At 31.0% G+C, this 27,590-nt stretch overlaps 31 non-coding genes across 31 annotated transcripts; all 31 read left to right on the forward strand.

Moving 5' to 3' along the window:
- The first annotated feature begins 680 nt into the window (after positions 1-680).
- On the forward strand, positions 681-752 carry Trnae-uuc (transfer RNA glutamic acid (anticodon UUC)). Its single transcript has one exon. It is a non-coding gene; the product is annotated as a tRNA-Glu (tRNA).
- Positions 753-1,500: 748 nt separating this feature from the next.
- Trnae-uuc (transfer RNA glutamic acid (anticodon UUC)) lies at positions 1,501-1,572 on the forward strand. Its single transcript has one exon. It is a non-coding gene; the product is annotated as a tRNA-Glu (tRNA).
- A 711-nt stretch (positions 1,573-2,283) lies between these two features.
- On the forward strand, positions 2,284-2,355 carry Trnae-uuc (transfer RNA glutamic acid (anticodon UUC)). The gene has a single exon. It is a non-coding gene; the product is annotated as a tRNA-Glu (tRNA).
- Positions 2,356-3,103: 748 nt separating this feature from the next.
- On the forward strand, positions 3,104-3,175 carry Trnae-uuc (transfer RNA glutamic acid (anticodon UUC)). The gene has a single exon. It is a non-coding gene; the product is annotated as a tRNA-Glu (tRNA).
- A 710-nt stretch (positions 3,176-3,885) lies between these two features.
- Positions 3,886-3,957, forward strand: Trnae-uuc (transfer RNA glutamic acid (anticodon UUC)). The gene has a single exon. It is a non-coding gene; the product is annotated as a tRNA-Glu (tRNA).
- A 748-nt stretch (positions 3,958-4,705) lies between these two features.
- Positions 4,706-4,777, forward strand: Trnae-uuc (transfer RNA glutamic acid (anticodon UUC)). Its single transcript has one exon. It is a non-coding gene; the product is annotated as a tRNA-Glu (tRNA).
- A 712-nt stretch (positions 4,778-5,489) lies between these two features.
- Trnae-uuc (transfer RNA glutamic acid (anticodon UUC)) lies at positions 5,490-5,561 on the forward strand. Its single transcript has one exon. It is a non-coding gene; the product is annotated as a tRNA-Glu (tRNA).
- A 748-nt stretch (positions 5,562-6,309) lies between these two features.
- Trnae-uuc (transfer RNA glutamic acid (anticodon UUC)) lies at positions 6,310-6,381 on the forward strand. The gene has a single exon. It is a non-coding gene; the product is annotated as a tRNA-Glu (tRNA).
- A 712-nt stretch (positions 6,382-7,093) lies between these two features.
- On the forward strand, positions 7,094-7,165 carry Trnae-uuc (transfer RNA glutamic acid (anticodon UUC)). Its single transcript has one exon. It is a non-coding gene; the product is annotated as a tRNA-Glu (tRNA).
- A 944-nt stretch (positions 7,166-8,109) lies between these two features.
- Positions 8,110-8,181, forward strand: Trnae-uuc (transfer RNA glutamic acid (anticodon UUC)). The gene has a single exon. It is a non-coding gene; the product is annotated as a tRNA-Glu (tRNA).
- A 748-nt stretch (positions 8,182-8,929) lies between these two features.
- Positions 8,930-9,001, forward strand: Trnae-uuc (transfer RNA glutamic acid (anticodon UUC)). Its single transcript has one exon. It is a non-coding gene; the product is annotated as a tRNA-Glu (tRNA).
- A 711-nt stretch (positions 9,002-9,712) lies between these two features.
- On the forward strand, positions 9,713-9,784 carry Trnae-uuc (transfer RNA glutamic acid (anticodon UUC)). Its single transcript has one exon. It is a non-coding gene; the product is annotated as a tRNA-Glu (tRNA).
- Positions 9,785-10,531: 747 nt separating this feature from the next.
- Trnae-uuc (transfer RNA glutamic acid (anticodon UUC)) lies at positions 10,532-10,603 on the forward strand. The gene has a single exon. It is a non-coding gene; the product is annotated as a tRNA-Glu (tRNA).
- Positions 10,604-11,317: 714 nt separating this feature from the next.
- Trnae-uuc (transfer RNA glutamic acid (anticodon UUC)) lies at positions 11,318-11,389 on the forward strand. The gene has a single exon. It is a non-coding gene; the product is annotated as a tRNA-Glu (tRNA).
- A 748-nt stretch (positions 11,390-12,137) lies between these two features.
- Positions 12,138-12,209, forward strand: Trnae-uuc (transfer RNA glutamic acid (anticodon UUC)). The gene has a single exon. It is a non-coding gene; the product is annotated as a tRNA-Glu (tRNA).
- Positions 12,210-12,922: 713 nt separating this feature from the next.
- On the forward strand, positions 12,923-12,994 carry Trnae-uuc (transfer RNA glutamic acid (anticodon UUC)). Its single transcript has one exon. It is a non-coding gene; the product is annotated as a tRNA-Glu (tRNA).
- Positions 12,995-13,742: 748 nt separating this feature from the next.
- Positions 13,743-13,814, forward strand: Trnae-uuc (transfer RNA glutamic acid (anticodon UUC)). Its single transcript has one exon. It is a non-coding gene; the product is annotated as a tRNA-Glu (tRNA).
- A 710-nt stretch (positions 13,815-14,524) lies between these two features.
- On the forward strand, positions 14,525-14,596 carry Trnae-uuc (transfer RNA glutamic acid (anticodon UUC)). The gene has a single exon. It is a non-coding gene; the product is annotated as a tRNA-Glu (tRNA).
- Positions 14,597-15,343: 747 nt separating this feature from the next.
- Trnae-uuc (transfer RNA glutamic acid (anticodon UUC)) lies at positions 15,344-15,415 on the forward strand. Its single transcript has one exon. It is a non-coding gene; the product is annotated as a tRNA-Glu (tRNA).
- A 711-nt stretch (positions 15,416-16,126) lies between these two features.
- On the forward strand, positions 16,127-16,198 carry Trnae-uuc (transfer RNA glutamic acid (anticodon UUC)). The gene has a single exon. It is a non-coding gene; the product is annotated as a tRNA-Glu (tRNA).
- A 748-nt stretch (positions 16,199-16,946) lies between these two features.
- Positions 16,947-17,018, forward strand: Trnae-uuc (transfer RNA glutamic acid (anticodon UUC)). Its single transcript has one exon. It is a non-coding gene; the product is annotated as a tRNA-Glu (tRNA).
- Positions 17,019-17,728: 710 nt separating this feature from the next.
- Trnae-uuc (transfer RNA glutamic acid (anticodon UUC)) lies at positions 17,729-17,800 on the forward strand. Its single transcript has one exon. It is a non-coding gene; the product is annotated as a tRNA-Glu (tRNA).
- Positions 17,801-18,547: 747 nt separating this feature from the next.
- Positions 18,548-18,619, forward strand: Trnae-uuc (transfer RNA glutamic acid (anticodon UUC)). Its single transcript has one exon. It is a non-coding gene; the product is annotated as a tRNA-Glu (tRNA).
- A 711-nt stretch (positions 18,620-19,330) lies between these two features.
- Positions 19,331-19,402, forward strand: Trnae-uuc (transfer RNA glutamic acid (anticodon UUC)). Its single transcript has one exon. It is a non-coding gene; the product is annotated as a tRNA-Glu (tRNA).
- A 751-nt stretch (positions 19,403-20,153) lies between these two features.
- On the forward strand, positions 20,154-20,225 carry Trnae-uuc (transfer RNA glutamic acid (anticodon UUC)). The gene has a single exon. It is a non-coding gene; the product is annotated as a tRNA-Glu (tRNA).
- A 710-nt stretch (positions 20,226-20,935) lies between these two features.
- Positions 20,936-21,007, forward strand: Trnae-uuc (transfer RNA glutamic acid (anticodon UUC)). The gene has a single exon. It is a non-coding gene; the product is annotated as a tRNA-Glu (tRNA).
- Positions 21,008-21,756: 749 nt separating this feature from the next.
- On the forward strand, positions 21,757-21,828 carry Trnae-uuc (transfer RNA glutamic acid (anticodon UUC)). The gene has a single exon. It is a non-coding gene; the product is annotated as a tRNA-Glu (tRNA).
- A 1,534-nt stretch (positions 21,829-23,362) lies between these two features.
- Positions 23,363-23,434, forward strand: Trnae-uuc (transfer RNA glutamic acid (anticodon UUC)). Its single transcript has one exon. It is a non-coding gene; the product is annotated as a tRNA-Glu (tRNA).
- A 710-nt stretch (positions 23,435-24,144) lies between these two features.
- Positions 24,145-24,216, forward strand: Trnae-uuc (transfer RNA glutamic acid (anticodon UUC)). Its single transcript has one exon. It is a non-coding gene; the product is annotated as a tRNA-Glu (tRNA).
- Positions 24,217-24,966: 750 nt separating this feature from the next.
- Positions 24,967-25,038, forward strand: Trnae-uuc (transfer RNA glutamic acid (anticodon UUC)). Its single transcript has one exon. It is a non-coding gene; the product is annotated as a tRNA-Glu (tRNA).
- Positions 25,039-25,752: 714 nt separating this feature from the next.
- Trnae-uuc (transfer RNA glutamic acid (anticodon UUC)) lies at positions 25,753-25,824 on the forward strand. Its single transcript has one exon. It is a non-coding gene; the product is annotated as a tRNA-Glu (tRNA).
- Positions 25,825-27,590: the final 1,766 nt, after the last annotated feature.

Raw genomic sequence — 27,590 nt, forward strand, 5'->3', positions numbered from 1 at the left:
TTAATAAAACATATGTCATACAATATTTGTTTTTAAGAAAAAGAAATATACTTTTGGCTGGTTTTCACCCAGACGGCCCAGAATCAATTCTCAGCATCGGAACATTATCTATATGTTTTTTTTCTATCTCACATGAAAACCTTCTCGTTATAATATCAAGTTAAACATACGAAAAAAAGGCATGGTTCATCTGATTTTATCTTTAAAATTATACGTATGTATACGTACATAACATATAGTTCGCCGTTACTGTACCTCTAATTATCGATGGGATTTGTAAAAAGAAGTAATGAAATTACTATCGCATTTTTCACACAGAAACAATACTTATGGTTTGCCCTTTTGTGTACGTTATATTGATATAACAAATGATAATAAAATAGACAAAGATAAAACAACAATTTAAAAAAAAATGTCATTTATTATTTCCTTCACTATTATGTTGAGAATAAATTGTACATGCTATTTCTGTATCGTTTGATTTCACATTATCTTATGTTAATTTGAGAGGAATTACTATTCAAAAGAATCATTGATACTAATAATTTCTACTGAAAATTCAAATCGATTGAATAAGTTTTTATACCTTTTAGCTATCAAACACCAGGAAAGATCTATGTTTAGAGATGCCTTATTATGATGTTTGATCCACAACCAACTAGCTATATTGTTCTGAAAGCTCCGATGTGGTCTAGTGGTTAGGATTTCTGGTTTTCACCCAGACGGCCCGGGTTCAATTCCCGGCATCGGAACATTATTTTTATTTTTATTTTCTCAAATCCGTTTGATAGAAGATCTGACATTATTACATATGGGGTCACGTTGTTGTAACCTATATACCTTTTGTATATTTTCTAAACATACCTACTTCAATTGAAAACGACATTTCGTCTCATTATAAATATACATTTGGCTTTGTTGTGATCATTGGGCGAGATGACTACATGCAAGATGATATCGCTTCCAAGATTCTGAACGCAGAAATTTGATTTGTTTATTCGAAAGGTCATCAAATCATGATCCCGAACTGGATGATGTCAAATCATTTTAGTTGATCAAACACAGTGATAATAAGGATCAGTATTTTAATCAGACTGCTAATGCACATAAGATGGTTTAGGATATTTAATATGTTAAGTTTTATCAAATACACCATAGAATATTCAATGATTTAGCTGAATCCTCATTATGATGTTTGATGGAAAGACAAAATTAGATATCTTTTCTAGCAGATGCCTTGTGACGAAAAGACTTATTAATTTATACATCAAAATTATGTGTGAAAATAAGTGATATAGTTATATTATTTGTCAGGGTTTCTGCATTGTTTGATTTCACAAAATATTATTTGATCATTGCACTTACGAGTGATTTGTACTAATATTTTCAATCTTGTAAATACATTCTAATACATATCAATCAAAGTGTATCATCTTTGTATCCAAAAACCTTTGTTATGATGTATGATCCACAGCCAACTGGGTATATTAGCCTGTAAGCTCCGATGTGGTCTAGTGGTTAGGATTTCTGGTTTTCACCCAGACGGCCCGGGTTCAATTCCCGGCATCGGAACATTATTTTTTTTATTATATTTTTCCACAAAATTAATAAAACATATGTCATACAATATTTGTTTTTAAGAAAAAGAAATATACTTTTGGCTGGTTTTCACCCAGACGGCCCAGAGTCAATTCTCAGCATCGGAACATTATCTTTATGTATTTTTTCTATCTCACATGAAAACCTTCTCGTTATAATATCAAGTTAAACATACGAATAAAAGGCATGGTTCATCTGATTTTATCTTTAAAATTATACGTATGTATACGTACATAACATATAGTTCGCCGTTACTGTACCTCTAATTATCGATGGGATTTGTAAAAAGAAGTAATGAAATTACTATCGCATTCTTCACACAGAAACAGTACGTATGGTTTGCCCTTTTGTGTACGTTATATTGACATAACAAATGATAATAAAATAGACAAAGATAAAACAACAATTTTAAGAAAATGTCATTTATTATTTCCTTCACTATTATGTTGAGAATAAATTGTACATGCTATTTCTGTATCGTTTGATTTCACATTATCTTATGTTAATTTGAGAGGAATTACTATTCAAAAGAATCATTGATACTAATAATTTCTACTGAAAATTCAAATCGATTGAATAAGTTTTTATACCTTTTAGCTATCAAACACCAGGAAAGATCTATGTTTAGAGATGCCTTATTATGATGTTTGATCCACAACCAACTAGCTATATTGTTCTGAAAGCTCCGATGTGGTCTAGTGGTTAGGATTTCTGGTTTTCACCCAGACGGCCCGGGTTCAATTCCCGGCATCGGAACATTATTTTTATTTTTATTTTCTCAAATCCGTTTGATAGAAGATCTGACATTATTACATATGGGGTCACGTTGTTGTAACCTATATACCTTTTGTATATTTTCTAAACATACCTACTTCAATTGAAAACGACATTTCGTATCATTATAAATATACATTTGGCTTTGTTGTGATCATTGGGCGAGATGACTACATGCAAGATGATATCACTTCCAAGATTCTGAACGCAGAAATTTGATTTGTTTATTCGAAAGGTCATCAAATCATGATCCCGAACTGGATGATGTCAAATCATTTTAGTTGATCAAACACAGTGATAATAAGGATCAGTATTTTAATCAGACTGCTAATGCACATAAGATGGTTTAGGATATTTAATATGTTAAGTTTTATCAAATACACCATAGAATATTCAATGATTTAGCTGAATCCTCATTATGATGTTTGATGGAAAGACAAAATTAGATATATTTTCTAGCAGATGCCTTGTGACGAAAAGACTTATTAATTTATACACCAAAATTATGTGTGAAAATAAGTGATATAGTTATATTATTTGTCAGGGTTTCTGCATCGTTTGATTTCACAAAATATTATTTGATCATTGCACTTACGAGTGATTTGTACTAATATTTTCAATCTTGTAAATAAATTCTAATACATATCAATCAAAGTGTATCATCTTTGTTTCCAAAAACCTTTGTTATGATGTATGATCCACAGCCAACTGGGTATATTAGCCTGTAAGCTCCGATGTGGTCTAGTGGTTAGGATTTCTGGTTTTCACCCAGACGGCCCGGGTTCAATTCCCGGCATCGGAACATTATTTTTTTATTATATTTTTCCACAAAATTAATAAAACATATGTCATACAATATTTGTTTTTAAGAAAAAGAAATATACTTTTGGCTGGTTTTCACCCAGACGGCCCAGAATCAATTCTCAGCATCGGAACATTATCTATATGTATTTTTTCTATCTCACATGAAAACCTTCTCGTTATAATATCAAGTTAAACATACGAATAAAAGGCATGGTTCATCTGATTTTATCTTTAAAATTATACGTATGTATACGTACATAACATATAGTTCGCCGTTACTGTACCTCTAATTATCGATGGGATTTGTAAAAAGAAGTAATGAAATTACTATCGCATTCTTCACACAGAAACAATACGTATGGTTTGCCCTTTTGTGTACGTTATATTGACATAACAAATGATAATAAAATAGACAAAGATAAAACAACAATTTTAAGAAAATGTCATTTATTATTTCCTTCACTATTATGTTGAGAATAAATTGTACATGCTATTTCTGTATCGTTTGATTTCACATTATCTTATGTTAATTTGAGAGGAATTACTATTCAAAAGAATCATTGATACTAATAATTTCTACTGAAAATTCAAATCGATTGAATAAGTTTTTATACCTTTTAGCTATCAAACACCAGGAAAGATCTATGTTTAGAGATGCCTTATTATGATGTTTGATCCACAACCAACTAGCTATATTGTTCTGAAAGCTCCGATGTGGTCTAGTGGTTAGGATTTCTGGTTTTCACCCAGACGGCCCGGGTTCAATTCCCGGCATCGGAACATTATTTTTATTTTTATTTTCTCAAATCCGTTTGATAGAAGATCTGACATTATTACATATGGGGTCACGTTGTTGTAACCTATATACCTTTTGTATATTTTCTAAACATACCTACTTCAATTGAAAACGACATTTCGTCTCATTATAAATATACATTTGGCTTTGTTGTGATCATTGGGCGAGATGACTACATGCAAGATGATATCACTTCCAAGATTCTGAACGCAGAAATTTGATTTGTTTATTCGAAAGGTCATCAAATCATGATCCCGAACTGGATGATGTCAAATCATTTTAGTTGATCAAACACAGTGATAATAAGGATCAGTATTTTAATCAGACTGCTAATGCACATAAGATGGTTTAGGATATTTAATATGTTAAGTTTTATCAAATACACCATAGAATATTCAATGATTTAGCTGAATCCTCATTATGATGTTTGATGGAAAGACAAAATTAGATATCTTTTCTAGCAGATGCCTTGTGACGAAAAGACTTATTAATTTATACACCAAAATTATGTGTGAAAATAAGTGATATAGTTATATTATTTGTCAGGGTTTCTGCATCGTTTGATTTCACAAAATATTATTTGATCATTGCACTTACGAGTGATTTGTACTAATATTTTCAATCTTGTAAATACATTCTAATACATATCAATCAAAGTGTATCATCTTTGTTTCCAAAAACCTTTGTTATGATGTATGATCCACAGCCAACTGGGTATATTAGCCTGTAAGCTCCGATGTGGTCTAGTGGTTAGGATTTCTGGTTTTCACCCAGACGGCCCGGGTTCAATTCCCGGCATCGGAACATTATTTTTTTTTATTATATTTTTCCACAAAATTAATAAAACATATGTCATACAATATTTGTTTTTAAGAAAAAGAAATATACTTTTGGCTGGTTTTCACCCAGACGGCCCAGAATCAATTCTCAGCATCGGAACATTATCTATATGTATTTTTTCTATCTCACATGAAAACCTTCTCGTTATAATATCAAGTTAAACATACGAAAAAAAGGCATGGTTCATCTGATTTTATCTTTAAAATTATACGTATGTATACGTACATAACATATAGTTCGCCGTTACTGTACCTCTAATTATCGATGGGATTTGTAAAAAGAAGTAATGAAATTACTATCGCATTCTTCACACAGAAATAATACGTATGGTTTGCCCTTTTGTGTACGTTATATTGACATAACAAATGATAATAAAATAGACAAAGATAAAACAACAATTTTAAGAAAATGTCATTTATTATTTCCTTCACTATTATGTTGAGAATAAATTGTACATGCTATTTCTGTATCGTTTGATTTCACATTATCTTATGTTAATTTGAGAGGAATTACTATTCAAAAGAATCATTGATACTAATAATTTCTACTGAAAATTCAAATCGATTGAATAAGTTTTTATACCTTTTAGCTATCAAACACCAGGAAAGATCTATGTTTAGAGATGCCTTATTATGATGTTTGATCCACAACCAACTAGCTATATTGTTCTGAAAGCTCCGATGTGGTCTAGTGGTTAGGATTTCTGGTTTTCACCCAGACGGCCCGGGTTCAATTCCCGGCATCGGAACATTATTTTTATTTTTATTTTCTCAAATCCGTTTGATAGAAGATCTGACATTATTACATATGGGGTCACGTTGTTGTAACCTATATACCTTTTGTATATTTTCTAAACATACCTACTTCAATTGAAAACGACATTTCGTCTCATTATAAATATACATTTGGCTTTGTTGTGATCATTGGGCGAGATGACTACATGCAAGATGATATCGCTTCCAAGATTCTGAACGCAGAAATTTGATTTGTTTATTCGAAAGGTCATCAAATCATGATCCCGAACTGGATGATGTCAAATCATTTTAGTTGATCAAACACAGTGATAATAAGGATCAGTATTTTAATCAGACTGCTAATGCACATAAGATGGTTTAGGATATTTAATATGTTAAGTTTTATCAAATACACCATAGAATATTCAATGATTTAGCTGAATCCTCATTATGATGTTTGATGGAAAGACAAAATTAGATATCTTTTCTAGCAGATGCCTTGTGACGAAAAGACTTATTAATTTATACATCAAAATTATGTGTGAAAATAAGTGATATAGTTATATTATTTGTCAGGGTTTCTGCATCGTTTGATTTCACAAAATATTATTTGATCATTGCACTTACGAGTGATTTGTACTAATATTTTCAATCTTGTAAATACATTCTAATACATATCAATCAAAGTGTATCATCTTTGTTTCCAAAAACCTTTGTTATGATGTATGATCCACAGCCAACTGGGTATATTAGCCTGTAAGCTCCGATGTGGTCTAGTGGTTAGGATTTCTGGTTTTCACCCAGACGGCCCGGGTTCAATTCCCGGCATCGGAACATTATTTTTTTTTATTATATTTTTCCACAAAATTAATAAAACATATGTCATACAATATTTGTTTTTAAGAAAAAGAAATATACTTTTGGCTGGTTTTCACCCAGACGGCCCAGAATCAATTCTCAGCATCGGAACATTATCTATATGTATTTTTTCTATCTCACATGAAAACCTTCTCGTTATAATATCAAGTTAAACATACGAAAAAAAGGCATGGTTCATCTGATTTTATCTTTAAAATTATACGTATGTATACGTACATAACATATAGTTCGCCGTTACTGTACCTCTAATTATCGATGGGATTTGCAAAAAGAAGTAATGAAATTACTATCGCATTCTTCACACAGAAATAATACGTATGGTTTGCCCTTTTGTGTACGTTATATTGACATAACAAATGATAATAAAATAGACAAAGATAAAACAACAATTTTAAGAAAATGTCATTTATTATTTCCTTCACTATTATGTTGAGAATAAATTGTACATGCTATTTCTGTATCGTTTGATTTCACATTATCTTATGTTAATTTGAGAGGAATTACTATTCAAAAGAATCATTGATACTAATAATTTCTACTGAAAATTCAAATCGATTGAATAAGTTTTTATACCTTTTAGCTATCAAACACCAGGAAAGATCTATGTTTAGAGATGCCTTATTATGATGTTTGATCCACAACCAACTAGCTATATTGTTCTGAAAGCTCCGATGTGGTCTAGTGGTTAGGATTTCTGGTTTTCACCCAGACGGCCCGGGTTCAATTCCCGGCATCGGAACATTATTTTTATTTTTATTTTCTCAAATCCGTTTGATAGAAGATCTGACATTATTACATATGGGGTCACGTTGTTGTAACCTATATACCTTTTGTATATATTTTCTAAACATACCTACTTCAATTGAAAACGACATTTCGTCTCATTATAAATATACATTTGGCTTTGTTGTGATCATTGGGCGAGATGACTACATGCAAGATGATATCACTTCCAAGATTCTGAACGCAGAAATTTGATTTGTTTATTCGAAAGGTCATCAAATCATGATCCCGAACTGGATGATGTCAAATCATTTTAGTTGATCAAACACAGTGATAATAAGGATCAGTATTTTAATCAGACTGCTAATGCACAACAAAATTAATAAAACATATGTCATACAATATTTGTTTTTTAAGAAAAAAAGAAATATAAAGACGGCCCAGAATCAATTCTCAGCATCGGAACATTATCAATTTTTTTCTATCTCACATGAAAACCTTCTCGTTATAATATCAAGAAAAAAAAGGGCATGTTCATTTCTGATTTTATCTTTAAAATTTACGTATGTATACGTACATAACATATAGTTCTTCACTAATTATCGATGGGATTTGTAAAAAGAAGTAATGAAATTACTATCGCATTCTTATATGGTTTGCCCTTTTGTGTACGTTATATTGACATAACAAATGATAATAAAATGAGATAAAAACAACAATTTTAAAAAATAAATTGTACATGCTATTTCTGTATCGTTTGATTTCACATTATCTTATGTTAATTTGAGAGGAATTACTATTCAAAAGAATCATTGATACTAATAATTTCTACTGAAAATTCAAATCGATTGAATAAGTTTTTATACCTTTTAGCTATCAAACACCAGGAAAGATCTATGTTTAGAGATGCCTTATTATGATGTTTGATCCACAACCAACTAGCTATATTGTTCTGAAAGCTCCGATGTGGTCTAGTGGTTAGGATTTCTGGTTTTCACCCAGACGGCCCGGGTTCAATTCCCGGCATCGGAACATTATTTTTATTTTTATTTTCTCAAATCCGTTTGATAGAAGATCTGACATTATTACATATGGGGTCACGTTGTTGTAACCTATATACCTTTTGTATATTTTCTAAACATACCTACTTCAATTGAAAACGACATTTCGTCTCATTATAAATATACATTTGGCTTTGTTGTGATCATTGGGCGAGATGACTACATGCAAGATGATATCGCTTCCAAGATTCTGAACGCAGAAATTTGATTTGTTTATTCGAAAGGTCATCAAATCATGATCCCGAACTGGATGATGTCAAATCATTTTAGTTGATCAAACACAGTGATAATAAGGATCAGTATTTTAATCAGACTGCTAATGCACATAAGATGGTTTAGGATATTTAATATGTTAAGTTTTATCAAATACACCATAGAATATTCAATGATTTAGCTGAATCCTCATTATGATGTTTGATGGAAAGACAAAATTAGATATCTTTTCTAGCAGATGCCTTGTGACGAAAAGACTTATTAATTTATACACCAAAATTATGTGTGAAAATAAGTGATATAGTTATATTATTTGTCAGGGTTTCTGCATCGTTTGATTTCACAAAATATTATTTGATCATTGCACTTACGAGTGATTTGTACTAATATTTTCAATCTTGTAAATACATTCTAATACATATCAATCAAAGTGTATCATCTTTGTTTCCAAAAACCTTTGTTATGATGTATGATCCACAGCCAACTGGGTATATTAGCCTGTAAGCTCCGATGTGGTCTAGTGGTTAGGATTTCTGGTTTTCACCCAGACGGCCCGGGTTCAATTCCCGGCATCGGAACATTATTTTTTTTATTATATTTTTCCACAAAATTAATAAAACATATGTCATACAATATTTGTTTTTAAGAAAAAGAAATATACTTTTGGCTGGTTTTCACCCAGACGGCCCAGAATCAATTCTCAGCATCGGAACATTATCTATATGTATTTTTTCTATCTCACATGAAAACCTTCTCGTTATAATATCAAGTTAAACATACGAAAAAAAGGCATGGTTCATCTGATTTTATCTTTAAAATTATACGTATGTATACGTACATAACATATAGTTCGCCGTTACTGTACCTCTAATTATCGATGGGATTTGTAAAAAGAAGTAATGAAATTACTATCGCATTCTTCACACAGAAACAATACGTATGGTTTGCCCTTTTGTGTACGTTATATTGACATAACAAATGATAATAAAATAGACAAAGATAAAACAACAATTTTAAGAAAATGTCATTTATTATTTCCTTCACTATTATGTTGAGAATAAATTGTACATGCTATTTCTGTATCGTTTGATTTCACATTATCTTATGTTAATTTGAGAGGAATTACTATTCAAAAGAATCATTGATACTAATAATTTCTACTGAAAATTCAAATCGATTGAATAAGTTTTTATACCTTTTAGCTATCAAACACCAGGAAAGATCTATGTTTAGAGATGCCTTATTATGATGTTTGATCCACAACCAACTAGCTATATTGTTCTGAAAGCTCCGATGTGGTCTAGTGGTTAGGATTTCTGGTTTTCACCCAGACGGCCCGGGTTCAATTCCCGGCATCGGAACATTATTTTTATTTTTATTTTCTCAAATCCGTTTGATAGAAGATCTGACATTATTACATATGGGGTCACGTTGTTGTAACCTATATACCTTTTGTATATTTTCTAAACATACCTACTTCAATTGAAAACGACATTTCGTCTCATTATAAATATACATTTGGCTTTGTTGTGATCATTGGGCGAGATGACTACATGCAAGATGATATCACTTCCAAGATTCTGAACGCAGAAATTTGATTTGTTTATTCGAAAGGTCATCAAATCATGATCCCGAACTGGATGATGTCAAATCATTTTAGTTGATCAAACACAGTGATAATAAGGATCAGTATTTTAATCAGACTGCTAATGCACATAAGATGGTTTAGGATATTTAATATGTTAAGTTTTATCAAATACACCATAGAATATTCAATGATTTAGCTGAATCCTCATTATGATGTTTGATGGAAAGACAAAATTAGATATCTTTTCTAGCAGATGCCTTGTGACGAAAAGACTTATTAATTTATACACCAAAATTATGTTTGAAAATAAGTGATATAGTTATATTATTTGTCAGGGTTTCTGCATTGTTTGATTTCACAAAATATTATTTGATCATTGCACTTACGAGTGATTTGTACTAATATTTTCAATCTTGTAAATACATTCTAATACATATCAATCAAAGTGTATCATCTTTGTTCCAAAAAGCTTTGTTATGATGTATGATCCACAGCCAACTGGGTATATTAGCCTGTAAGCTCCGATGTGGTCTAGTGGTTAGGATTTCTGGTTTTCACCCAGACGGCCCGGGTTCAATTCCCGGCATCGGAACATTATTTTTTTTATTATATTTTTCCACAAAATTAATAAAACATATGTCATACAATATTTGTTTTTAAGAAAAAAAGAAATATACTTTTGGCTGGTTTTCACCCAGACGGCCCAGAATCAATTCTCAGCATCGGAACATTATCTTTATGTATTTTTTCTATCTCACATGAAAACCTTCTCGTTATAATATCAAGTTTAAACATACGAAAAAAAGGCATGGTTCATCTGATTTTATCTTTAAAACTATACGTATGTATACGTACATAACATATAGTTCGCCGTTACTGTACCTCTAATTATCGATGGGATTTGTAAAAAGAAGTAATGAAATTACTATCGCATTCTTCACACAGAAACAATACGTATGGTTTGCCCTTTTGTGTACGTTATATTGACATAACAAATGATAATAAAATAGACAAAGATAAAACAACAATTTTAAGAAAATGTCATTTATTATTTCCTTCACTATTATGTTGAGAATAAATTGTACATGCTATTTCTGTATCGTTTGATTTCACATTATCTTATGTTAATTTGAGAGGAATTACTATTCAAAAGAATCATTGATACTAATAATTTCTACTGAAAATTCAAATCGATTGAATAAGTTTTTATACCTTTTAGCTATCAAACACCAGGAAAGATCTATGTTTAGAGATGCCTTATTATGATGTTTGATCCACAACCAACTAGCTATATTGTTCTGTAAGCTCCGATGTGGTCTAGTGGTTAGGATTTCTGGTTTTCACCCAGACGGCCCGGGTTCAATTCCCGGCATCGGAACATTATTTTTATTTTTATTTTCTTACATCCGTTTGATAGAAGATCTGACATTATTACATATGGGGTCACGTTGTTGTAACCTATATACCTTTTGTATATTTTCTAAACATACCTACTTCAATTGAAAACGACATTTCGTCTCAGTAAATATACATTTGGCTTTGTTGTGATCATTGGGCGAGATGACTACATGCAAGATGATATCACTTCCAAGATTCTGAACGCAGAAATTTGATTTGTTAATTCGAAAGATCATCAAATCATGATCCCGAACTGGATGATGTCAAATCATTTTAGTTGATCAAACGCAGTGATAATAAGGATCAGTATTTTAATCAGACTGCTAATGCACATAAGATGGTTTAGGATATTTAAATATGCTAAGTTTTATCAAATACACCATAGAATATTCAATGATTTAGCTGAATCTTCATTATGATGTTTGATGGAAAGACAAAATTAGCTATCTTTTCTAGCAGATGCCTTGTGACGAAAAGACTTATTAATTTATACACCAAAATTATGTTTGAAAATAAGTGATATAGTTTATATTATTTGTCAGGGTTTCTGCATTGTTTGATTTCACAAAATATTATTTGATCATTGCACTTACGAGTGATTTGTACTAATATTTTCAATCTTGTAAATACATTCTAATACATATCAATCAAAGTGTATCATCTTTGTATCCAAAAAGCTTTGTTATGATGTATGATCCACAGCCAACTGGGTATATTAGCCTGTAAGCTCCGATGTGGTCTAGTGGTTAGGATTTCTGGTTTTCACCCAGACGGCCCGGGTTCAATTCCCGGCATCGGAACATTATTTTTTTTATTATATATTTTTCCACAAAATTAATAAAACATATGTCATACAATATTTGTTTTTAAGAAAAAGAAATATACTTTTGGCTGGTTTTCACCCAGACGGCCCAGAGTCAATTCTCAGCATCGGAACATTATCTTTATTTATTTTTTCTATCTCACATGAAAACCTTCTCGTTATAATATCAAGTTAAACATACGAAAAAAAGGCATGGTTCATCTGATTTTATCTTTAAAATTATACGTATGTATACGTACATAACATATAGTTCGCCGTTACTGTACCTCTAATTATCGATGGGATTTGTAAAAAGAAGTAATGAAATTACTATCGCATTCTTCACACAGAAACAATACGTATGGTTTGCCTTTTTGTGTACGTTATATTGACATAACAAATGATAATAAAATAGACAAAGATAAAACAACAATTTTAAGAAAATGTCATTTATTATTTCCTTCACTATTATGTTGAGAATAAATTGTACATGCTATTTCTGTATCGTTTGATTTCACATTATCTTATGTTAATTTGAGAGGAATTACTATTCAAAAGAATCATTGATACTAATAATTTCTACTGAAAATTCAAATCGATCGAATAAGTTTTTATACCTTTTAGCTATCAAACATCAGGAAGGATCTATGTTTAGAGATGCCTTATTATGATGTTTGATCCACAACCAACTAGCTATATTGTTCTGTAAGCTCCGATGTGGTCTAGTGGTTAGGATTTCTGGTTTTCACCCAGACGGCCCGGGTTCAATTCCCGGCATCGGAACATTTATTTTTATTTTTTTTTCTTACATCCGTTTGATAGAAGATCTGACATTATTACATATGGGGTCACGTTGTTGTAACCTATATACCTTTTGTATATTTTCTAAACATACCTACTTCAATTGAAAACGACATTTCGTCTCAGTGTACCTATACATTTGGCTTTGTTGTGATCATTGGGCGAGATGACTACATGCAAGATGATATCACTTCCAAGATTCTGAACGCAGAAATTTGATTTGTTTATTCGAAAGATCATCAAATCATGATCCCGAACTGGATGATGTCAAATCATTTTAGTTGATCAAACGCAGTGATAATAAGGATCAGTATTTTAATCAGACTGCTAATGCACATAAGATGGTTTAGGATATTTAATATGCTAAGTTTTATCAAATACACCATAGAATATTCAATGATTTAGCTGAATCTTCATTATGATGTTTGATGGAAAGACAAAATTAGCTATCTTTTCTAGCAGATGCCTTGTGACGAAAAGACTTATTAATTTATACACCAAAATTATGTTTGAAAATAAGTGATATAGTTATATTATTTGTCAGGGTTTCTGCATCGTTTGATTTCACAAAATATTATTTGATCATTGCACTTACGAGTGATTTGTACTAATATTTTCAATCTTGTAAATAAATTCTAATACATATCAATCAAAGTGTATCATCTTTGTATCCAAAAAGCTTTGTTATGATGTATGATCCACAGCCAACTGGGTATATTAGCCTGTAAGCTCCGATGTGGTCTAGTGGTTAGGATTTCTGGTTTTCACCCAGACGGCCCGGGTTCAATTCCCGGCATCGGAACATTATTTTTTTATTATATTTTTCCACAAAATTAATAAAACATATGTCATACAATATTTGTTTTTAAGAAAAAGAAATATACTTTTGGCTGGTTTTCACCCAGACGGCCCAGAGTCAATTCTCAGCATCGGAACATTATCTTTATTTATTTTTTCTATCTCACATGAAAACCTTCTCGTTATAATATCAAGTTAAACATACGAATAAAAGGCATGGTTCATCTGATTTTATCTTTAAAATTATACGTATGTATACGTACATAACATATAGTTCGCCGTTACTGTACCTCTAATTATCGATGGGATTTGTAAAAAGAAGTAATGAAATTACTATCGCATTCTTCACACAGAAACAATACGTATGGTTTGCCTTTTTGTGTACGTTATATTGACATAACAAATGATAATAAAATAGACAAAGATAAAACAACAATTTTAAGAAAATGTCATTTATTATTTCCTTCACTATTATGTTGAGAATAAATTGTACATGCTATTTCTGTATCGTTTGATTTCACATTATCTTATGTTAATTTGAGAGGAATTACTATTCAAAAGAATCATTGATACTAATAATTTCTACTGAAAATTCAAATCGATTGAATAAGTTTTTATACCTTTTAGCTATCAAACACCAGGAAGGATCTATGTTTAGAGATGCCTTATTATGATGTTTGATCCACAACCAACTAGCTATATTGTTCTGTAAGCTCCGATGTGGTCTAGTGGTTAGGATTTCTGGTTTTCACCCAGACGGCCCGGGTTCAATTCCCGGCATCGGAACATTTTTTTTTTTTTTTTTTCTTACATCCGTTTGATAGAAGATCTGACATTATTACATATGGGGTCACGTTGTTGTAACCTATATACCTTTTGTATATTTTCTAAACATACCTACTTCAATTGAAAACGACATTTCGTCTCATTGTACCTATACATTTGGCTTTGTTGTGATCATTGGGCGAGATGACTACATGCAAGATGATATCACTTCCAAGATTCTGAACGCAGAAATTTGATTTGTTAATTCGAAAGATCATCAAATCATGATCCCGAACTGGATGATGTCAAATCATTTTAGTTGATCAAACGCAGTGATAATAAGGATCAGTATTTTAATCAGATTGCTAATGCACATAAGATGGTTTAGGATATTTAATATGCTAAGTTTTATCAAATACACCATAGAATATTCAATGATTTAGCTGAATCCTCATTATGATGTTTGATAGAAAGACAAAATTAGCTATCTTTTCTAGCAGATGCCTTGTGACGAAAAGACTTATTAATTTATACACCAAAATTATGTTTGAAAATAAGTGATATAGTTATATTATTTGTCAGGGTTTCTGCATCGTTTGATTTCACAAAATATTATTTGATCATTGCACTTACGAGTGATTTGTACTAATATTTTCAATCTTGTAAATAAATTCTAATACATATCAATCAAAGTGTATCATCTTTGTATCCAAAAAGCTTTGTTATGATGTATGATCCACAGCCAACTGGGTATATTAGCCTGTAAGCTCCGATGTGGTCTAGTGGTTAGGATTTCTGGTTTTCACCCAGACGGCCCGGGTTCAATTCCCGGCATCGGAACATTATTTTTTTTATTATATTTTTCCACAAAATTAATAAAACATATGTCATACAATATTTGTTTTTAAGAAAAAGAAATATACTTTTGGCTGGTTTTCACCCAGACGGCCCAGAGTCAATTCTCAGCATCGGAACATTATCTTTATTTATTTTTTCTATCTCACATGAAAACCTTCTCGTTATAATATCAAGTTAAACATACGAATAAAAGGCATGGTTCATCTGATTTTATCTTTAAAATTATACGTATGTATACGTACATAACATATAGTTCGCCGTTACTGTACCTCTAATTATCGATGGGATTTGTAAAAAGAAGTAATGAAATTACTATCGCATTCTTCACACAGAAACAATACGTATGGTTTGCCTTTTTGTGTACGTTATATTGACATAACAAATGATAATAAAATAGACAAAGATAAAACAACAATTTTAAGAAAATGTCATTTATTATTTCCTTCACTATTATGTTGAGAATAAATTGTACATGCTATTTCTGTATCGTTTGATTTCACATTATCTTATGTTAATTTGAGAGGAATTACTATTCAAAAGAATCATTGATACTAATAATTTCTACTGAAAATTCAAATCGATCGAATAAGTTTTTATACCTTTTAGCTATCAAACATCAGGAAGGATCTATGTTTAGAGATGCCTTATTATGATGTTTGATCCACAACCAACTAGCTATATTGTTCTGTAAGCTCCGATGTGGTTTAGTGGTTTGGATTTCTGGTTTTCACCCAGACGGCCCGGGTTCAATTCCCGGCATCGGAACATTTTTTTTTATTTTTTATTCTTACATCCGTTTGATAGAAGATCTGACATTATTACATATGGGGTCACGTTGTTGTAACCTATATACCTTTTGTATATTTTCTAAACATACCTACTTCAATTGAAAACGACATTTCGTCTCAGTGTACCTATACATTTGGCTTTGTTGTGATCATTGGGCGAGATGACTACATGCAAGATGATATCACTTCCAAGATTCTCAACGCAGAAATTTGATTTGTTAATTCGAAAGATCATCAAATCATGATCCCGAACTGGATGATGTCAAATCATTTTAGTTGATCAAACGCAGTGATAATAAGGATCAGTATTTTAATCAGACTGCTAATGCACATAAGATGGTTTAGGATATTTAATATGCTAAGTTTTATCAAATACACCATAGAATATTCAATGATTTAGCTGAATCTTCATTATGATGTTTGATGGAAAGACAAAATTAGCTATCTTTTCTAGCAGATGCCTTGTGACGAAAAGACTTATTAATTTATACACCAAAATTATGTTTGAAAATAAGTGATATAGTTATATTATTTGTCAGGGTTTCTGCATTGTTTGATTTCACAAAATATTATTTGATCATTGCACTTACGAGTGATTTGTACTAATATTTTCAATCTTGTAAATACATTCTAATACATATCAATCAAAGTGTATCATCTTTGTATCCAAAAAGCTTTGTTATGATGTATGATCCACAGCCAACTGGGTATATTAGCCTGTAAGCTCCGATGTGGTCTAGTGGTTAGGATTTCTGGTTTTCACCCAGACGGCCCGGGTTCAATTCCCGGCATCGGAACATTATTTTTTTTATTATATTTTTCCACAAAATTAATAAAACATATGTCATACAATATTTGTTTTTAAGAAAAAGAAATATACTTTTGGCTGTTTTCACCCAGACGGCCCAGAGTCAATTCTCAGCATCGGAACATTATCTTTATTTATTTTTTCTATCTCACATGAAAACCTTCTCGTTATAATATCAAGTTAAACATACGAATAAAAGGCATGGTTCATCTGATTTTATCTTTAAAATTATACGTATGTATACGTACATAACATATAGTTCGCCGTTACTGTACCTCTAATTATCGATGGGATTTGTAAAAAGAAGTAATGAAATTACTATCGCATTCTTCACACAGAAACAATACGTATGGTTTGCCTTTTTGTGTACGTTATATTGACATAACAAATGATAATAAAATAGACAAAGATAAAACAACAATTTTAAGAAAATGTCATTTATTATTTCCTTCACTATTATGTTGAGAATAAATTGTACATGCTATTTCTGTATCGTTTGATTTCACATTATCTTATGTTAATTTGAGAGGAATTACTATTCAAAAGAATCATTGATACTAATAATTTCTACTGAAAATTCAAATCGATCGAATAAGTTTTTATACCTTTTAGCTATCAAACATCAGGAAGGATCTATGTTTAGAGATGCCTTATTATGATGTTTGATCCACAACCAACTAGCTATATTGTTCTGTAAGCTCCGATGTGGTCTAGTGGTTAGGATTTCTGGTTTTCACCCAGACGGCCCGGGTTCAATTCCCGGCATCGGAACATTATTTTTATCTTTTATTCTTACATCCGTTTGATAGAAGATCTGACATTATTACATATGGGGTCACGTTGTTGTAACCTATATACCTTTTGTATATTTTCTAAACATACCTACTTCAATTGAAAACGACATTTCGTCTCAGTGTACCTATACATTTGGCTTTGTTGTGATCATTGGGCGAGATGACTACATGCAAGATGATATCACTTCCAAGATTCTGAACGCAGAAATTTGATTTGTTAATTCGAAAGATCATCAAATCATGATCCCGAACTGGATGATGTCAAATCATTTTAGTTGATCAAACGCAGTGATAATAAGGATCAGTATTTTAATCAGACTGCTAATGCACATAAGATGGTTTAGGATATTTAATATGCTAAGTTTTATCAAATACACCATAGAATATTCAATGATTTAGCTGAATCCTCATTATGATGTTTGATGGAAAGACAAAATTAGCTATCTTTTCTAGCAGATGCCTTGTGACGAAAAGACTTATTAATTTATACACCAAAATTATGTTTGAAAATAAGTGATATAGTTATATTATTTGTCAGGGTTTCTGCATCGTTTGATTTCACAAAATATTATTTGATCATTGCACTTACGAGTGATTTGTACTAATATTTTCAATCTTGTAAATAAATTCTAATACATATCAATCAAAGTGTATCATCTTTGTATCCAAAAAGCTTTGTTATGATGTATGATCCACAGCCAACTGGGTATATTAGCCTGTAAGCTCCGATGTGGTCTAGTGGTTAGGATTTCTGGTTTTCACCCAGACGGCCCGGGTTCAATTCCCGGCATCGGAACATTATTTTTTTTATTATATTTTTCCACAAAATTAATAAAACATATGTCATACAATATTTGTTTTTAAGAAAAAGAAATATACTTTTGGCTGGTTTTCACCCAGACGGCCCAGAGTCAATTCTCAGCATCGGAACATTATCTTTATTTATTTTTTCTATCTCACATGAAAACCTTCTCGTTATAATATCAAGTTAAACATACGAATAAAAGGCATGGTTCATCTGATTTTATCTTTAAAATTATACGTATGTATACGTACATAACATATAGTTCGCCGTTACTGTACCTCTAATTATCGATGGGATTTGTAAAAAGAAGTAATGAAATTACTATCGCATTCTTCACACAGAAACAATACGTATGGTTTGCCTTTTTGTGTACGTTATATTGACATAACAAATGATAATAAAATAGACAAAGATAAAACAACAATTTTAAGAAAATGTCATTTATTATTTCCTTCACTATTATGTTGAGAATAAATTGTACATGCTATTTCTGTATCGTTTGATTTCACATTATCTTATGTTAATTTGAGAGGAATTACTATTCAAAAGAATCATTGATACTAATAATTTCTACTGAAAATTCAAATCGATTGAATAAGTTTTTATACCTTTTAGCTATCAAACATCAGGAAGGATCTATGTTTAGAGATGCCTTATTATGATGTTTGATCCACAACCAACTAGCTATATTGTTCTGTAAGCTCCGATGTGGTCTAGTGGTTAGGATTTCTGGTTTTCACCCAGACGGCCCGGGTTCAATTCCCGGCATCGGAACATTTTTTTTTATTTTTTATTCTTACATCCGTTTGATAGAAGATCTGACATTATTACATATGGGGTCACGTTGTTGTAACCTATATACCTTTTGTATATTTTCTAAACATACCTACTTCAATTGAAAACGACATTTCGTCTCAGTGTACCTATACATTTGGCTTTGTTGTGATCATTGGGCGAGATGACTACATGCAAGATGATATCACTTCCAAGATTCTGAACGCAGAAATTTGATTTGTTAATTCGAAAGATCATCAAATCATGATCCCGAACTGGATGATGTCAAATCATTTTAGTTGATCAAACGCAGTGATAATAAGGATCAGTATTTTAATCAGACTGCTAATGCACATAAGATGGTTTAGGATATTTAATATGCTAAGTTTTATCAAATACACCATAGAATATTCAATGATTTAGCTGAATCCTCATTATGATGTTTGATGGAAAGACAAAATTAGCTATCTTTTCTAGCAGATGCCTTGTGACGAAAAGACTTATTAATTTATACACCAAAATTATGTGTGAAAATAAGAAATATAGTTATATTATTTGTCAGGGTTTCTGCATCGTTTGGTTTCACAAAATAGTATTTGATCATTGCACTTACGAGTGATTTGTACTAATACTTTCAATCTTGTATATAAATTCTGATACATATCTATCAATCACAGTATATGGTCTTTCTATCCAATAGCTTTATTATGATGTATGATCCACAGCCAACTGGGTATATTAGCCTGTAAGCTCCGATGTGGTCTAGTGGTTAGGATTTCTGGTTTTCACCCAGACGGCCTGGGTTCAATTCCCGGCATCGGAACATTATTTTTTTTATTATATTTTTCCACAAAATTAATAAAACATATGTCATACAATATTTGTTTTAAAGAAAAAGAAATATACTTTTGGCTGGTTTTCACCCAGACGGCCCAGAATCAATTCTCAGCATCGGAACATTATCTTTATGTATTTTTCCTATCTCACATGAAAACCTTCTCGTTATAATATCAAGTTAAACATACGAAAAAAGGCATGGTTCATCTGATTTTATCTTTAAAATTATACGTATGTATACGTACATAACATATAGTTCGCCGTTACTGTACCTCTAATTATCGATGGGATTTGTAAAAAGAAGTAATGAAATTACTATCGCATTCTTCACACAGAAACAATACGTATGGTTTGCCTTTTTGTGTACGTTATATTGACATAACAAATGATAATAAAATAGACAAAGATAAAACAACAATTTTAAGAAAATGTCATTTATTATTTCCTTCACTATTATGTTGAGAATAAATTGTACATGCTATTTCTGTATCGTTTGATTTCACATTATCTTATGTTAATTTGAGAGGAATTACTATTCAAAAGAATCATTGATACTAATAATTTCTACTGAAAATTCAAATCGATTGAATAAGTTTTTATACCTTTTAGCTATCAAACATCAGGAAGGATCTATGTTTAGAGATGCCTTATTATGATGTTTGATCCACAACCAACTAGCTATATTGTTCTGTTAGCTCCGATGTGGTCTAGTGGTTAGGATTTCTGGTTTTCACCCAGACGGCCCGGGTTCAATTCCCGGCATCGGAACATTATTTTTATCTTTTATTCTTACATTCGTTTGATAGAAGATCTGACATTATTACATATGGGGTCACGTTGTTGTAACCTATATACCTTTTGTATATTTTCTAAACATACCTACTTCAATTGAAAACGACATTTCGTCTCAGTGTACCTATACATTTGGCTTTGTTGTGATCATTGGGCGAGATGACTACATGCAAGATGATATCACTTCCAAGATTCTCAACGCAGAAATTTGATTTGTTTAATTCGAAAGATCATCAAATCATGATCCCGAACTGGATGATGTCAAATCATTTTAGTTGATCAAACGCAGTGATAATAAGGATCAGTATTTTAATCAGACTGCTAATGCACATAAGATGGTTTAGGATATTTAATATGCTAAGTTTTATCAAATACACCATAGAATATTCAATGATTTAGCTGAATCCTCATTATGATGTTTGATGGAAAGACAAAATTAGCTATCTTTTCTAGCAGATGCCTTGTGACGAAAAGACTTATTAATTTATACACCAAAATTATGTTTGAAAATAAGTGATATAGTTATATTATTTTGTCAGGGTTTCTGCATCGTTTGATTTCACAAAATATTATTTGATCATTGCACTTACGAGTGATTTGTACTAATATTTTCAATCTTGTAAATAAATTCTAATACATATCAATCAAAGTGTATCATCTTTGTATCCAAAAAGCTTTGTTATGATGTATGATCCACAGCCAACTGGGTATATTAGCCTGTAAGCTCCGATGTGGTCTAGTGGTTAGGATTTCTGGTTTTCACCCAGACGGCCCGGGTTCAATTCCCGGCATCGGAACATTATTTTTTTTATTATATTTTTCCACAAAATTAATAAAACATATGTCATACAATATTTGTTTTTAAGAAAAAGAAATATACTTTTGGCTGGTTTTCACCCAGACGGCCCAGAATCAATTCTCAGCATCGGAACATTATCTTTATGTATTTTTTCTATCTCACATGAAAACCTTCTCGTTATAATATCAAGTTAAACATACGAAAAAAAGGCATGGTTCATCTGATTTTATCTTTAAAATTATACGTATGTATACGTACATAACATATAGTTCGCCGTTACTGTACCTCTAATTATCGATGGGATTTGTAAAAAGAAGTAATGAAATTACTATCGCATTCTTCACACAGAAACAATACGTATGGTTTGCCTTTTTGTGTACGTTATATTGACATAACAAATGATAATAAAATAGACAAAGATAAAACAACAATTTTAAGAAAATGTCATTTATTATTTCCTTCACTATTATGTTGAGAATAAATTGTACATGCTATTTCTGTATCGTTTGATTTCACATTATCTTATGTTAATTTGAGAGGAATTACTATTCAAAAGAATCATTGATACTAATAATTTCTACTGAAAATTCAAATCGATTGAATAAGTTTTTATACCTTTTAGCTATCAAACATCAGGAAGGATCTATGTTTAGAGATGCCTTATTATGATGTTTGATCCACAACCAACTAGCTATATTGTTCTGTAAGCTCCGATGTGGTTTAGTGGTTTGGATTTCTGGTTTTCCACCCAGACGGCCCGGGTTCAATTCCCGGCATCGGAACATTTTTTTTTATTTTTTATTCTTCACATCCGTTTGATAGAAGATCTGACATTATTACATATGGGGTCACGTTGTTGTAACCTATATACCTTTTGTATATTTTCTAAACATACCTACTTCAATTGAAAACGACATTTCGTCTCAGTGTACCTATACATTTGGCTTTGTTGTGATCATTGGGCGAGATGACTACATGCAAGATGATATCACTTCCAAGATTCTCAACGCAGAAATTTGATTTGTTAATTCGAAAGATCATCAAATCATGATCCCGAACTGGATGATGTCAAATCATTTTAGTTGATCAAACGCAGTGATAATAAGGATCAGTATTTTAATCAGACTGCTAATGCACATAAGATGGTTTAGGATATTTAATATGCTAAGTTTTATCAAATACACCATAGAATATTCAATGATTTAGCTGAATCCTCATTATGATGTTTGATGGAAAGACAAAATTAGCTATCTTTTCTAGCAGATGCCTTGTGACGAAAAGACTTATTAATTTATACACCAAAATTATGTTTGAAAATAAGTGATATAGTTATATTATTTGTCAGGGTTTCTGCATCGTTTGATTTCACAAAATATTATTTGATCATTGCACTTACGAGTGATTTTGTACTAATATTTTCAATCTTGTAAATAAATTCTAATACATATCAATCAAAGTGTATCATCTTTGTATCCAAAAAGCTTTGTTATGATGTATGATCCACAGCCAACTGGGTATATTAGCCTGTAAGCTCCGATGTGGTCTAGTGGTTAGGATTTCTGGTTTTCACCCAGACGGCCCGGGTTCAATTCCCGGCATCGGAACATTATTTTTTTTATTATATTTTTCCACAAAATTAATAAAACATATGTCATACAATATTTGTTTTAAAGAAAAAGAAATATACTTTTGGCTGGTTTTCACCCAGACGGCCCAGAATCAATTCTCAGCATCGGAACATTATCTTTATGTATTTTTTCTATCTCACATGAAAACCTTCTCGTTATAATATCAAGTTAAACATACGAAAAAAGGCATGGTTCATCTGATTTTATCTTTAAAATTATACGTATGTATACGTACATAACATATAGTTCGCCGTTACTGTACCTCTAATTATCGATGGGATTTGTAAAAAGAAGTAATGAAATTACTATCGCATTCTTCACACAGAAACAATACGTATGGTTTGCCTTTTTGTGTACGTTATATTGACATAACAAATGATAATAAAATAGACAAAGATAAAACAACAATTTTAAGAAAATGTCATTTATTATTTCCTTCACTATTATGTTGAGAATAAATTGTACATGCTATTTCTGTATCGTTTGATTTCACATTATCTTATGTTAATTTGAGAGGAATTACTATTCAAAAGAATCATTGATACTAATAATTTCTACTGAAAATTCAAATCGATTGAATAAGTTTTTATACCTTTTAGCTATCAAACATCAGGAAGGATCTATGTTTAGAGATGCCTTATTATGATGTTTGATCCACAACCAACTAGCTATATTGTTCTGTAAGCTCCGATGTGGTCTAGTGGTTAGGATTTCTGGTTTTCACCCAGACGGCCCGGGTTCAATTCCCGGCATCGGAACATTTTTTTTTTTATTTTTTATTCTTACATCCGTTTGATAGAAGATCTGACATTATTACATATGGGGTCACGTTGTTGTAACCTATATACCTTTTGTATATTTTCTAAACATACCTACTTCAATTGAAAACGACATTTCGTCTCAGTGTACCTATACATTTGGCTTTGTTGTGATCATTGGGCGAGATGACTACATGCAAGATGATATCACTTCCAAGATTCTCAACGCAGAAATTTGATTTGTTAATTCGAAAGATCATCAAATCATGATCCCGAACTGGATGATGTCAAATCATTTTAGTTGATCAAACGCAGTGATAATAAGGATCAGTATTTTAATCAGACTGCTAATGCACATAAGATGGTTTAGGATATTTAATATGCTAAGTTTTATCAAATACACCATAGAATATTCAATGATTTAGCTGAATCCTCATTATGATGTTTGATGGAAAGACAAAATTAGCTATCTTTTCTAGCAGATGCCTTGTGACGAAAAGACTTATTAATTTATACACCAAAATTATGTTTGAAAATAAGTGATATAGTTATATTATTTGTCAGGGTTTCTGCATCGTTTGATTTCACAAAATATTATTTGATCATTGCACTTACGAGTGATTTGTACTAATATTTTCAATCTTGTAAATAAATTCTAATACATATCAATCAAAGTGTATCATCTTTGTATCCAAAAAGCTTTGTTATGATGTATGATCCACAGCCAACTGGGTATATTAGCCTGTAAGCTCCGATGTGGTCTAGTGGTTAGGATTTCTGGTTTTCACCCAGACGGCCCGGGTTCAATTCCCGGCATCGGAACATTATTTTTTTTTATTATATTTTTCCACAAAATTAATAAAACATATGTCATACAATATTTGTTTTTAAAGAAAAAGAAATATACTTTTGGCTGGTTTTCACCCAGACGGCCCAGAATCAATTCTCAGCATCGGAACATTATCTTTATGTATTTTTTCTATCTCACATGAAAACCTTCTCGTTTATAATATCAAGTTAAACATACGAAAAAAGGCATGGTTCATCTGATTTTATCTTTAAAATTATACGTATGTATACGTACATAACATATAGTTCGCCGTTACTGTACCTCTAATTATCGATGGGATTTGTAAAAAGAAGTAATGAAATTACTATCGCATTCTTCACACAGAAACAATACGTATGGTTTGCCTTTTTGTGTACGTTATATTGACATAACAAATGATAATAAAATAGACAAAGATAAAACAACAATTTTAAGAAAATGTCATTTATTATTTCCTTCACTATTATGTTGAGAATAAATTGTACATGCTATTTCTGTATCGTTTGATTTCACATTATCTTATGTTAATTTGAGAGGAATTACTATTCAAAAGAATCATTGATACTAATAATTTCTACTGAAAATTCAAATCGATTGAATAAGTTTTTTATACCTTTTAGCTATCAAACATCAGGAAGGATCTATGTTTAGAGATGCCTTATTATGATGTTTGATCCACAACCAACTAGCTATATTGTTCTGTAAGCTCCGATGTGGTCTAGTGGTTAGGATTTCTGGTTTTCACCCAGACGGCCCGGGTTCAATTCCCGGCATCGGAACATTATTTTTATTTTTATTTTCTTATATCCGTTTGATAGAAGATCTGACATTATTACATATGGGGTCACGTTGTTGTAACCTATATACCTTTTGTTATTTTCTAAACATACCTACTTCAATTGAAAACGACATTGTGATAAAAGATCTTATCTAAGAAATTCTATAATTTATTTGAAAAACATTAGTTTGTTGTAAATATTTATTTTCACCCAGGACGCCTTTTATGATTTCAATTCCCATTTACATCGGAAATTGAAAATATTTTTTTTTAATAAATTCTAATACATTTGGTTTGTCATTGTGATCATCTGAATTTCCAAAAAACATTGATTATGATGCAAAATGGGGTCATATGTGATTCTACCTATATACTTTCTTTTTAATACCAGATGCCCGGGCAAAAACGGAACATTATACTTTTTTTTTTGTTAACAAAACGACATCCGTCTCATTATTATACATTTTTTTAGGTGTGATCTTTTGGGCGAGAGAATACCATGCAAATCATCATTCTACATAATTTGATTTTTTTGAATTTGATTTTTTTCAATATCTAATGATCAACATTCTATTTTTTATTGGTCAATTTTTCTATTATATAAGTTTTAAACATAAAAAAAAGTACATTTTATCATATTAATACGTACAATCATAACGCCGTGAAAACCTTAATGGATCGTATTTTTTTTTAAAAGACTGTAATGAAACAAATGCATTTTCACACAGAAACAATACTTATGGTTTTGGATTTTTATAAATTTGACATCAAAATGATAATAAAATATATTCAAAGATAAAACAAACAAATTTAAAGAAATGATATCCTGTATTATGATGTTTTATGGAAGTTAAAGACATGAATAAATTATTTTGATTTTTCTATTTTGTTTTTAAGAGGAATTACTATTCAAAAGATCCTTGATGACGAATAATTTATATAAAATTTATAATCGATTGAAAAATTATATACCTTTGAAAATAGCTTTGGACATTTATAGTTTTATGAGCAGGAAAATTATTTTATCATGGAAATTTCTGAGATAAAATGTTTGCATTATTTTGATTTCAAAATTTAATATTATATTTGATCCATTGGTCTAGTGGTTGATTTTCTGGTTTTCACCCAGATGTAATATTTTCAAATCCGGCATAAATTAATATTTTCTATTCACATATTTCAAAGTGTATCTGATCATTTTTATTGGGGTCAAAAAGCTTTGTTTAATACCTTTTGTATATTAGGGTCATTAAGCACATAGATCTTTAGCCAATTGAAAACGACATTTCGGAATCATGGGTATATTAGCCTTAAGCTCGAGATGATACATGCAAGTCTAGTGGTTTCCAAGATTTACGCAGAAAGGTTTTGTTACACCCAGAACGGCCCGGGTCAAATCAAATCAATCCCGAACTGGAACATTGTCAAATTTAACATTATCAAACATTAAAACATATGATATTTTTGATCAGATTTTTAATCAGAAATGCTAATGCACTGATAAGATGGTTTAGGATAAAGAAATATCTTTTAGTGGTTTTCACCCAGACGGCCCAGAATCAATTGAGCTTGAATCCTCATTATGATGTTTGATGGAAAGACAAAATTAGCTATCTTTTCTAGCAGATGCCTTGTGACGAAAAGACTTATTAATTTATACACCAAAATTATGTTTGAAAATAAGTGATATAGTTATATTATTTGTCAGGGTTTCTGCATCGTTTGGTTTCACAAAATATTATTTGATCATTGCACTTACGAGTGATT

Source organism: Argopecten irradians, chromosome 12, assembly GCF_041381155.1.
Source record: "Argopecten irradians isolate NY chromosome 12, Ai_NY, whole genome shotgun sequence".
NCBI classification, from domain to species: domain Eukaryota; kingdom Metazoa; phylum Mollusca; class Bivalvia; order Pectinida; family Pectinidae; genus Argopecten; species Argopecten irradians.